Genomic DNA, 11,505 nt, shown 5'->3' on the forward strand with positions numbered 1-11,505 from the left:
GCTTGCTTAAGACCATATATAGATCTCTTAAGCTTGCACACTTTGTTAGGATTTTTAGAATCAACAAAACCTTCGGGTTGTATCATGTACACCTCTTCTTCTAAATGCCCATTTAGAAAAGCGGTTTTGACATCCATTTGCCATATTTCATAATCATGAAATGCGGCGACCGCTAACAAAATCCGTATGCATCTTAGCATGGCTACGGGGGCGAAGGTCTCATCATAATGTAGACCTTGGACTTGGGTAAATCCCTTTGCCACTAGCCTAGCTTTGTAGACATCGTCATGTCCTTCTATGCCATTCTTGACCTTGAATATCCATTTGCTTTGGAGGGGTCTTGCCCCTTTAGGCAAATCTACCAAGTCCCAAACTTGGTTTTCATGCATAGAATCCATTTCGGACTTCATGGCTTCAAGCCATAAGGAGGAATTTGGACTAGAGATTGCGGCCTTGTAGGTGGCGGGCTCATCACTTTCCATAAGCAATACATCGAGTGTTCCATCTTCCTCGATAAGTCCCACATATCGATCGGGATGGCGAATTACTCCGCCCGTCCTTCTTAGTGGAGGAGGTACAACCGCGTTAGACGACGAAGGAACATCTTCTTGCGTCTCTTCCTCGGTTTGTGGCTCTTGAACTTCGTCAAGTTCAAAATTTCTCCCACTCTGTCTCTTAGAAATAAATTGACTTTCTAAGAAGACAGCCTCACTAGACACAAACACTTTGTTTTCTTGAGGTTTGTAGAAGTAGTATCCTCGACAATGCGAGGGGTAACCTACAAAGGTGCATTTTTCGGATCTTGGGGCAAGCTTATTGTCGGCTTTAGTCTTGACGTAAGCATCACATCCCCAAATCCTCATATAGGATATATTGGGAACCTTTCCCGTCCACATCTCATATGGAGTCTTTTCGGTGGATTTAGTGGGACTATTGTTCAAAGATCTAATTGCGGTTTGAATCGCAAATCCCCAAAACGAGTTTGGTAACTCGGTTTGACTCATCATGGATCGAACCATATCAAGTAGGGTTCGATTCCTCCTTTCGGCAACACCATTGAGTTGTGGTGTTCCGGGTGGAGAAAGTTGTGATATAATACCACAACCTTTCAAGTGTGAATCAAATTCAAGGCTAAGGTATTCACCACCACGATCGGAACGTAGTGCTTTTACCTTTTTGTTCAATTGGTTCTCTACTTTGTTTTGAAATTCCTTGAATTTCTCAAACGCTTCACTCTTATGTTTCATTAAATAGACATGCCCATGTCTACTTAAGTCATCGGTGAAGGTTATAAAGTAGTCATAATTACCACGAGCGGTGATACTCATTGGTCCACACACATCGGTGTGTATGAGTCCCAATAGTTCACTAGCTCGTGTCCCTTTACCACTAAAAGGATTACGAGTCATTTTGCCAAGTAGGCAATATTCGCATGTACCAAATGATTGATAATCAAATGGTGTAATCACATTAGTAGAAATTAATCTTTTGATGCGATTCTCGTTTATGTGACCTAATCGACAATGCCAAATGAACGCTTCACTTGGGTCACTTGTTTTGAGTTTCTTTGATTGAATGTTAAAAATATCATTAGTCGGATTTGAGGTCTCTAAAATGTAAATGCCATTGATAGAGGAAGCTTGGCCTATAACCAAGTCGTTCCTAGAAATAGTACAACGATTGTTCTTAATGACAAAACAAAAACCGTCCACGTCTAGCATGGCGATTGAAATAATGTTTTTAGAGAGTGTAGGTACATAAAAACAATTATGCAAATACAACTCAAATCCATTTGGCAAAGCTAAAACATAAGTTCCCTTGGATTCGGCCGCTACCCGAGCTCCATCCAAGGCGTAGATCCACATCTCCCTTGCTAAGCCTCTCCACATCTCTTAAACCCTGTAAATGATTACAAAGGTGAGAACCACAACCGGTATCTAGTACCCATGTCGTAGTGGAAGTATAATTTATATCAATAACATAAATTTCTTTAGGAATTGTACCTTTTGGAACAATGAGTCTTTCCCTTATATTTCGCAAATACATGGGACAATTCCTAAGCCAATGTCCCATGCCATAGCAATAATGGCACTCATCATTAACTTGCTTGAAGTTTTTGATTTTCTTTCCTTTCTTCTTGAACCTCTTGCCCTTTGAAGCAAGAACTTGATTGCTAGAGCTCCCACTAGCTTTGGCATCTTTATCTTCCAGAGACAAAGACCCTATAGATTGTATGAGGTAGTCTTCCTGAGACGGACTCACACGAGGTCTAGTAGTAGTAGGTGGTTTAGAAGAAGTGATGAAGTTAAGGTTTCCATCCGAACCTATCCCGAAATGAAGTTCTCTAGTAGTATCGAAATTGTTGTTGGAGCAAACGTCGTCAAGAACATTGTGATATGACTCAATAGTTATCGGTGCGGTAGCATTTGGTGGATTCATTGTAAAGAACTACAAATATGGAGGAAAAGGAAATATTAACACTTGTCTTTTTAAATCATACTTGCAAATTAACAAGATATGAGCATTTACATAGTGACCTCTACCCAACTATAGTAAATGATTCCAAGATCCAAATTCATATTAACTTGGACACGGTATGGCCGATGAAACCCTTATCAATATAACTCGGTGGATTAACGTTTTAATCGATTCTACTTTTAGAACTCTTGGTCGATAAAATTACTCTAATATTTATCTATAGCCCGGAACACATGCAACTACGGTCGCGAATACTTCCGTTGAGCTCAATCCAAATTTCGAATAAATGTGTCCATTATCCAAATCCACATCAACTTGGGCACGGTATGGCCGATGAAACCCTCATTAACATGAACTCGGTGGATTAACACTCATCACCCACTTCCCCTACGTAACAAGGTTTGTACCCCGGTAGGGCCGAGTGCACTCCCTCGCGAAATAGGTTTTCATGGTTTCTACTATTTGGTAAGGCTATATCTCAATTGTTTGTTTTAGCGAGAGGTCATGTCAATTTATTATCTATCACGTTTTAAGTGAACTAAAACGGTGAACTACGATAATTTTAATTGACACGGTCGATAAACTCGATAAAATAAGGATGCATGTTTTAGTTATGGCGATTTAGCGATGCATGTGACATAAAAAAAAATGCAAGCATAAAGATAAATAAATCCTAGTATGGCCTTTCCTAAAATAGAAAAACTATTTAACTATTACATATTCGGAAACCAACTCCATTGGTCCCTTGAACTTCGGTTGTGGCACGTATCTCGAGGTAACACCGTCTTTATGTATCGTCATTCTTGAAGAAATCCGTCTTTTGGAACTCCGGAATGAATAAAATTACATAATAAATTACATAATTTCCTATTATACATTTGTAACTAAAATAAAATAAATCTATTAAATTACAAAACGGTGATACGAGATCACAATAAAAATTACAACCGAATCGATATTCCCATACATTTCGGGAAATACCAATTAAAATCTAAGGCCATACTAAGTAAAATTACATAATTCAAAAATTACATAAATTAAAATTTTGACAATCATAAAGAAAATGCAGCATTATAATATGTAAGAACATGCTCAATTTTATGCTAAATCGCCTTTTAATTAGCCAATATCGTATATTACTCGGTTTTTACGGATTTGCGTGATTTCAACATTTTATAATCACAAAAATACATAAACTCATATTTATGCATAAGTTAATAACCCTAACCTCTTAGGACTCAAAATTTAGTCTTCACTAATAATTTGACCATAATTAACCCATATTTTATAAAATTGTTCATAAATGGACCAAAAATTACAAAAATAAGCTATTAAACTTCAAATAAATCACAAAATTTCAAATAAATTCAAAATTTGAAATTTAAACTCATGAACATTCTGGAAAATTTCCATGACACTCATAATGTTCAAAAACTTAGGTTAAAAATTTCGAAAATTTACCGGAAAAACAATGTTGCGGTTTATCGATTTTTAATAAAATAATCATAAAAAAAACATGGAAGAATTATTTTCACTAACTTTTCAATTTTAGATCTGAAAAAGATAATAAAATGCAACATTAGACGTTTTTCCTAAGTCATAGATTATGTTTTATTAATTTTCCACTAATAATGTCACTATTTATGCTATTTTTCTTCAAAAATCCATAAATCATGCAAAAAGACTTCTTTATAGCCAATTATTTTACACACATCTTGTAAAATTGCATGTGACAACATATTAATTTTCTATGACCAGATTCGAAATTTAACTCATATTAACCTATTTTTCACCTAAATCCGAATTTAATAATGAAAAATTCATTTTTCGAGCATAACAAGTCCAAAAATTATGAAAATTTACAGGTTATCTCAAAATAATATATGTGACAACATATCCAAAAATCAATGAAAAATTCGAAGTATAGCTAATTTTAGACCAAAAATGACATTTTTACTCATAAAATCACATTTAAATGCCATTATTGTAAATTATGAACAATAAAAATCCGAAAAATTAACCAAAATATCCTAAAACATTTTAGGACCAGAAATATTAACATGCATGGTTTAATTTCGTGATATATCATAATAACACAAATTTTACAAGTTTTATTTGTTATTCTTATAACTCGGAAAAACTTTTAACCGATTTGCATGCAAACAACCGTGGCTCTTGATACCGATTGAAAGAAATGTAGATTCATATACATACTAACATACTCATATATGTTGAAATTTATTTGTCATAAAATTAAATGCGTATTTTATGCATGCAAACAATATAATAAAATAGAGAAGAAATCATATCCTTACATTGAAATTTCGGTTCAAATGGGCACAAAAGAAATCTCCTTTTCTTTTGTTCTTGAGCTTTCCTTTAATGGAAGAACAAGATCCAAGTGTAGGATCTCTCCTTAGGAATAATACCCAAAGCTAACCCTTAATCTAATTAATATTATTTGATCTAGTATAATATTAATCTTGTGTAAAATTGAACCAAAAATGTTTGGTTTTTAGCTCCTAAAACCGGGTAGAGGAGAAGGAGTTTTGGAGTATTTTATCTCTCTAATTTATCATTAAAAATGTAGAGAGAAAATTTTATTTCTTACACTAGAAATTATAAATGTGAATGAATGAATAATTTAGAGGAGAAAAACTCTCTAAATGCTCTAGGAAAAACCGGTGGGGGGAGGAGCTTTTGGGGAGCCAATGCATGCCCATATTTGTCTTCACAAGGTAAATAGGGTTGCATGGCTACTCTAGCTTTTTAATCATTATGTTTTCTATTTAAAATATAAACACAATTTTAGCCTAATACTCCTCTAATATTTCGGCACTTTTAGTTAATATGGATTCCATATTATTTTTGTCAATTGTCAATATGTCACATGTCACATGTCACATAAATTTGTTATGTATTTTAACATATTAAAAATCAACGTATTAATAAAAATACGTCACATACAAAAATCGACTTAGTAATTTCATAATTACTTGTGCCAAAATATTTTACCAATTTATAAATCACAACAGATTTGTATTTATAATAATTCATTCAATTCCGATTGTTTCTTTAAACAATAATTTCATCCGAGTAATTATACAATTCAATTACTCAGACCGTATCTCATTTAATCACATTTCAATTTGATACGTAAATTTTACTTCCAAAATCGTCCGTCAATTTTTCAAGTAATTTAATTAACTCGTAACATTATACGATTAATTAAATGATCAATTAAGAGTATTGCCCTATAGGTATGACCTAGGGGTCAATCGATCACCACCGTCTCACGACAAAGTAATGTCAAACTCTAGTCACCAATCATTACCGATATATGTTGACGGTTGATGAAGTATAAATACTTCCCAATTGTATTCTTTAAAATGAGATTTTAATAATGATATTTAAATCACATGATCGCACTATTGTTGAGGACACATTTCCCAACAGATGCCCCTAGTGAACCTTCAATGGTAGAAAGTGAGGTACAAACTCCAACTCTAAAACCCCTTCCCCCAAATTTGAAATATGCTTACCTTGATGAGTCTAAAACCAAACCCGTGATTGTTAATGAAAAACTTGATGAGAACCAATTGGAAAGTTTGATTGATGTATTAAAAGAACATGAAAAAGCTATAGGCTATAGTCTAGATGATCTTAAGGGAATAAGCCTCAATTTTGGCATTCATAGAATTCATCTACAAGAAGACCATAGGCCTACCATCCAAGGACAAAGGAGACTAAACCCCCACATGCAAGAAGTTGTAAAAACGGAGGTTATGAAATTACTTGATGCGGGAATCATTTATCCTATATCGGATTATTTGTGGGTTAGCCCCATTTAAGTGGTACCTAAGAAAGGAGGTACCACGGTGGTAACAGATGATAAGAACGAGCTAATACCCACAAGGAAGATCACCGGTTGGCGTATGTGTATCGATTATCGTAAATTGAATTCCGCAACAAGAAAGGATAATTTCCCCCTACCATTCATTGACCAAATGCTTGAGAGGCTTGCCTCTAAAAAATTCTTTTGCTACCTTGACGGGTACTCGAGATTCTTCCAAATTCCGATACACCCGGATGACCAACACAAGACCACTTTCACATGTCCCTACGGTACTTTTGCATATAGGAGAATGCCATTCGGGCTATGTAATGCTCCCGCCACTTTCTAAAGATGCATGATGTGTGTCTTCTCCGACTATTTAGAAACCATAATGGAGGTTTTTAGGGATGATTTTAGCATTTATGGAAAAGACTTTGACTTTTGTTTGCATAACCTTTCTCTTGTATTGCAAAAGTGTGAAGATGTTAGCCTTGTCTTGAACTGGGAAAAGTGTCATTTTATGGTCAATGAAGGTATTGTCTTGGGTCATTTAATCTCGGAAAAGGGCATTGAAGTTGACAAGGCTAAAGTTGAGGTGATAGAGAAACTCCCACTTCCCGTGAATGTTAGAGGGGTGCGGAGCTTTCTCGGTCATGCGGGGTTCTATTGCCATTTTAAAAAAGATTTTTCCAAAATCGCGAAACCCCTTACTCAACTTTTGCTTAAGGATGCCCAATTACAATTCACTAGTGAGTCTGTTGAAGCTTTTGATAGAATCAAAGAGACACTAATCTCGACACCAATCATCCAACCACCAAATTGGGAACTACCATTTGAGATCATGTGCGATGCAAGTAACTACGCCGTTGGAGCGGTTCTTGGCCAACGGGTAAGAAAGGCTTTGGATGCTATCTATTACATAAGAAAGACTCTTGATGCCGCCCAAGTAAACTATGACACCATGGAGAAGGAACTTCTTGCCATTGTCTATGCATTAGACAAATTCTGTTCCTATTTGCTTGGATCAAAAGTGATTGTTTTCTCGGACCACCGTGCTCTTAGACATCTCTTAATAAAGAAAGAAGCAAAACCAAGGTTGTTAAGGTGGATTTTGATACTCCAAGAATTTGATTTGGAGATAAGGGATAAGAAGGGCGCCGAGAATGTGGTAGCAGATCACTTGTCAAGAATTCGATTCCATAATGATGAGGGAGAGACACCAATCAATGACTCTTTCCCCGATGATATTTTGATGGCCATCCATTCACAACTCGAGAAACACACAACACCATGGTTCGCCGACTATGCCAATTACATTGTGGGAGGAGTTCTTCCCCCAAATTTGAACTACAATCAAAGAAATAGATTCTTGTTTGAAGTGAAGAGATACTTTTGGGACGATCCCAATCTTTACAAGGAATGTAGTGATGGACTTTACCGAAGATTTGTTTGAAGTGAAGAGATACTTTTGGGATGATCCCAATCTTTACAAGGAATGTAGTGATGGACTTTACCGAAGATGTATACCCCAATGGGAAGTTCAAGGTGTTATAGAGGATGCCATTCATCACCATATGGAGGACATCATGGAGCATGAGGAACAATTGCTAAAGTCTTTCAATTGGGCTTCTTTTGGTCTACCATGTTTGAAGATGCTAGAGAATTTATTCTCCATTGTGATCCTTGCAAAAGAACCGGAAACATTTCTTGGAGAAATGAGATGCCACAACGAGGAATATTGGAGGTAGAAATTTTCGATGTATGGGGAATTGACTACCAAGGACCGTTTGTGTCATCGCAAGGAAACAAGTACATTCTTGTAGCCGTCGATTATGTATCAAAGTGGGTAGAAGCAATTGCTACCCCAACCGATGACGCCAAAACGGTTACTAAACCTCTCAAGAAAGTAATCTTTCCAAGATTCGGAGTCTGTAGAGCAATTATTAGTGATGGAGGGACACATTTCCATGAAAAGAAGCTCACGTCTCTTTTGACAAAGTATGGTGTTCAACATAGAACCGGCTTGGGATACCATCCTCAAACAAGCGGTAAAGTTGAAGTTTCGAATAGAGAGATCAAGCAAATTCTTGAGAAGGTTGTTAACAAGACTTGTAAGGATTGGATTATGAAACTTGATGACACCCTTTGGGCTTATAGGACGGCCTATAAGACTCCCATAGGAGCCTCCCCTTACAAGCTAGTCTATGGAAAGGCATGCCATTTTCCAATTAAGTTAGAGTATAAAGCCTTTTGGGCAATCAAAGCTCTCAACCTTGATCTTAAGCTAAGTGGTCAAAAGAGGATATTGCAAATTCAAGAGTTGGAATAATTCCGACTACACTCCTACGAAAATGCAAAGATCTACAAGGAAAGAACCAAATTGCTTCACGACAAGAGGATTAGGCAAAAAGCCTTGCACAAAGGAGACAAAGTCCTCTTATTCAACTCCCGATATCGACTTTTTCTGGGAAAGTTAAATTCAAGGTGGATGGGTCCCTATGTAATCACCGAAGTAGGAAAGTACGGAGACTTTGAGATAAAGTCGGAGGATGGAAACAAGTTCAAGGTCAACGGTCAAAGATTTAAACCGTACTATGAAGAAGCATTCATAGGAGAAGTAGAGGTCATACGCCTCGAACCTCTCCCACCATGATAAGATCATCAAATGAGAAAGTTTGGTGGAGTCCTCCCTAAACCACCACTTGTAAATATACTGACCCTTCTTACTTATATTTTATTGCATTTGCATTTAAATTTCCCATAGCATGATTTTGGTATGAGAGATGGTGAAGGAGTGCTACTAATCTTGTTTGATGAACAAAGGATTTGACGATTCAAGTGTGGGGAAGCATCCTTGTAAATGAATGAAACAAGAAGAAAGAAGAGCAAAAAGGAGGAATCCCCACGAGCAGACCTGAGCTCGTGGGAGACGAAGAGGATCCGAGCGTCCCCAGAGACAATCCGAGCATCCTGATATCTAGACGTGGGGGCTGGAGGACTTCAAGACGTGGGAAAAAAGTCCTGTAAGAGAATCTGCGCAGATCTGCATTAGGACGCTCGTCATCAACCTATGGACGCTCGTCCCACTATCGAGCCGCGCGGCCTGGGAAGTTCCAAACTGATGAGATTTCGCTATAAGAAAATCTGCATGTCCCGAGCACGAGACGAGCGTCCCAGAAAGAATATGCTCAAGCCGAGCTGAAGCCGCGCGTCTTAGTGTTGTTCTTGCTGTTCCAGAATTCCCTGTAAGGAAATCCGCGCGTCCCGAGCCTGATCCGCCCGTCCTTACCTACTCGTGTTATTTCTCTACAAAATCGAAGACGCCCATCCCGACTGCGAGCCGCGCGGATCCCTCCTGTGATACTCTTCTACTTTCGACAAGCTTACTCTTCCCTCAACCACATATATCAAGACACCTCATCCCTCTCTCCTCAATAAAACATAGAATCCTCTCCCAAATGCTCAAAATACACCAAAAACACCCAATTGCATCTACAAAACAAAAAGACCCAAAACCTAGGGTTTGAAGGGATCTTAATTGAAAAGATTAATCATCATCTCATTCAAGCAAAATCTCAAGATCTACTTTCAATATGAGACCAAGAGGATCCCTACCAAAAGAAAGAAGAAGAACAAGGGTTATCGGAAGCTCTTCTACCTCTCATCTCAACACATTGAGAAGAGAAAATGAAGAAATTATTGACCTTTCAAGACTTAATGAGTTCTCAAACATTGAATTTGTCAATGACGCTCAGCGAATCGTCTTTCACCGTCTCCTAGGTAAGAATATCCTTCCACCTAAATTTGTTTGCCATGAGACATTAAGGAAACTAGGGATATATCATCAAACCGAGGCACACTTCGAATTATTTGGTCTTTCAACTATGTTCAACATGCATGAGCTTACATATCGACCATTAGTCCTCGAATTCTTGAGTTTTCTGAAAATATCAACCCTAAACAAGACGATTTGTGTGGAATTACGACTTGAGAACACAACAAGAATGATGACCCTTGTGGAATTTGCGGGTGTGTTGGGTCTTGATGTATCGCCTACCCGTACATCAAAAACTCGGAACTATAGTGATACCGTCGTTTTGTATCAAAATTTAATTTATAATTCCAAACTAAAACTATAGCTAGTGATAGTAAGGGTCGAACCACACAGAGACAAGGTCAATTCTATTTGCTATTTCCAGTCTATAAAAAGTAACAATTGAGTGGGGTATTTGGAATTGTTTGATTTTAAAAACTAATTGACAAAATAAGAGAATTCGCAAATAAGATGAAAGAGAGATTAGGAACTTCGGTTCACCATGGCTAAGGTCGGGTCAAAAAGGTAATAGAGGTCCTGTAAAACGGTCTCGGGGAACATGAGCAAGTCCTTCGATCAATGCTCAATAACCTTACGGTCTTCTAATTCCCAAGAATTTCTCAAAGCCTTCGCTCAAAGGAAATTCCAACCCCAATGAAAACCTAACCTACTAATCTTTCAATCTAGCAAGACGGGTTTATCAAAAGGTATAAGATCGATACGAAAGAATTCATACTAACAAAACAACCCTAATTTATGCCATAGCTCACCTCGTTCCCAATCAATAAAATTAGCTATGCATAATTAAAACTATAACAATTGCAAAATTGGCAACATAGAATAAGTTTGACATGATTGAATTGAATTAAAGACAAAAGACAAGAACTAAATTGCTGAAATTAAATTGGTAACCAAAGGATTGAATTAACAAGAAATTAAAGAAGAAGGAAATTGCATAAAAGCTTACTAATTAAATGACGAACAAAGTAATTGAATTCGGGATTCGTCGTCCCTCTTTCTTGCCTCCAAACTAGATCTAAAACTGAGTTTTTTTCAATCATGAAAAGCATACCCTAAAAGTATTCTGCGTTCTACTGATAAACGATTGCCAAAAGTTAATTACAAATTGGGCTTTTAAAAGTCTAACACGAAAAACCAATAACAGCTGCGGAACCTGGTCGATCGACTGAGCAGGTTGATCGATCGACCAGTCAGTACAATGCAGTAGCTCCTGCTGAAATCCCACGGTCGATCGACTGAGCAGGATGGTCGATCGACCAACTACACTGTGCAGAACACCTTCTTCTCTTCAAAACAGCCTCTTTACTCCAATGCACGTATCCCAAGGTGAGTGAGTCCGAACTCCCTTCTTCCAAGC

The sequence above is a fragment of the Silene latifolia genome, chromosome 3 (assembly GCF_048544455.1).
Source record: "Silene latifolia isolate original U9 population chromosome 3, ASM4854445v1, whole genome shotgun sequence".
NCBI lineage: Eukaryota > Viridiplantae > Streptophyta > Magnoliopsida > Caryophyllales > Caryophyllaceae > Silene > Silene latifolia.